General features: G+C 40.4%; 1 non-coding gene across 1 annotated transcript; it reads right to left on the reverse strand.

Annotated features, from left to right (window-relative positions):
* Positions 1–1,312: 1,312 nt before the first annotated feature.
* On the reverse strand, positions 1,313–1,419 carry LOC145103409 (small nucleolar RNA R71). Its single transcript, XR_013706502.1, has one exon. It is a non-coding gene; the product is annotated as a small nucleolar RNA R71 (small nucleolar RNA).
* Between the last annotated feature and the right edge of the window lie 634 nt (positions 1,420–2,053).

Raw genomic sequence — 2,053 nt, forward strand, 5'->3', positions numbered from 1 at the left:
TAGCAATTAATCCACCTTAACTTAAATAACCATAGGAGTGAATTGGTTGAACCTAAATAGAAACATCTTTATCAATTTTGGTGAATAGTTGTTGCTTTAGTTAATTAGTTAATTTAGTTTGTTTAAGTTTCTAGTCTTGCAAAACTAGAGAAAAACCCTTTACTTTTATTATTTGTTTTAGTTAAAATTAGCTATTAGTTTAATTGTCCGTTCCCTGAGTTCGATACCTTACTTATCAATCTATACCACTTAAAGACAGGTTCACTGCCTTCGTGTGCTCAAATTACTAATAAAAAGTAGGGATAAAACTAGTTGAATTTACACACATCAAGTTTTTGGCGCCGTTGCCGGGGAACGGTTCTAAATAATTAAGCTAATTCCTAATTTTTTCGATCCTTTGTGTGAGTTTTCTTGCATAAAGTTCATTTATTGCAATTTTGTAACTAGTAATTAGGTTTTAGTATCTGTTTTAGTTAGGTTAAAACTTAAATTTTTTTTTGAAATATCACTGATACTCGCCGAGTGCACTCGCACCTACTCGGCGAGTAGCAGTTTAATCAGCAAATTTTTTTTTTTTTTTTTTTTACAATCTTTTTGTTCTTTTTACGTTTTTTTTTATTTGATTAATTTCAGGACTCTCATGACCAGAGGAGCAAACACACCACTGATACCCCCGTTTGAAGATCCCGAATCCGAATTGAAAAAAAACAAAGGGAAGGACGTGGAGAGTTCAAGCACACCAAAGAAATCACCATTGTCCAACTTGAAGACTGTTTTTGGGAAAAAGAAGAGCAATAAATCAGGAGCTTCTAGCGCTTCCTTGACAATTGAGGAGCCAATTCAAGAAGATATTGGATACGAGACCGAGGAAGAAGAGGAGGCAACGTACGAACAAGAAACCGAATCGGAGGAAGAGTTAGCATTCACTATGGCTAACATTGATGAAATTCCCATGGGGGAATGGAAGAAGAGGATGCGCGACGACCATGGCCCGGGACTTGTGCAACCCGCAATTCCCGCAACTGCTACCTTCGAGCTAAAAGGTCATATCCTAGCTGCGCTTAAGGAAATACCTTTCTATGGGAAAGATCATGAAGATGCCTACAAACATTTGGATGAAGTAAATGATGTTGCTGATTATTTCAACATTCCAAATGTAACCCGCGAAACTCAACTACTTCGGATGCTTCCGGTAACCTTCAAGGGTGCTGCTAAAGACTGGCTCAAATCACTTCCCCCCGGGTCAGTCACTACTTGGGCCAAAATGAAGGAAGAATTTATAGATCACTTTTGCCCACCATCCAAAATAGCCAAACTCAAGAAGGCCATTGCAAACTTTGAACAGCAAGCTGGAGAATCTTTATATGAAGCATGGGAGAGGTACAAAAGTCTGCTACGAAATTGCCCACACCATGATCTAAACAGCCAGCAAGAAGTTTCCATCTTTTATGATGGAGTCAATGTCACAACCCGGCAGTTGCTAGACTCACAAGGCCCACTTACAAAGAAGCCACCCCCAGTGATTAAAGAATTAATTGAAGAATTCTCTAAACACTCTAGAGAATACCACAACCCTAGGAATGATGTCACGAGGGGAGCCGCGTACGCTGCTACTGAAGATTTATCCGCGGTCATGGCCATGTTAAAAACCATGGATAGGAGAATGGACAAAATGGATCAAACTATCCATGCCATAAGGGTGGGTTGTGAAAACTGCAATGGACCCCACCTCACTAGAGATTGCGATTTGGATGAGCACGGCAACAAAAAGGCACAAGTATGTTATTCGAGTGGTGACCGGTATGATGAAGACTGGCGCAAACAAAAGAAGGAGTGGCTGCCTTACGAAGAGTATAAGAAGGCCAAGGAGGAGAAGTACAGACAAAAAGGAAGAGGCTTTTACCAAAAGGAGGAGCCGGTGCAAGAGAGGAAGCCAAGCTTGGAAGATATGCTAACTAAATTTGTGGCCGCTTCCGAGAAAAGACATAGTGACCATGATGCTGCTATCCAAGAAACAAGAACAATGCTCAGGAACCAGCAAGCATCCATCCAC

The sequence above is a fragment of the Lactuca serriola genome, chromosome 4 (genome assembly GCF_051521515.1).
Source record: "Lactuca serriola cultivar US96UC23 chromosome 4, Lser_US96UC23_V15, whole genome shotgun sequence".
Lineage (NCBI taxonomy): Eukaryota > Viridiplantae > Streptophyta > Magnoliopsida > Asterales > Asteraceae > Lactuca > Lactuca serriola.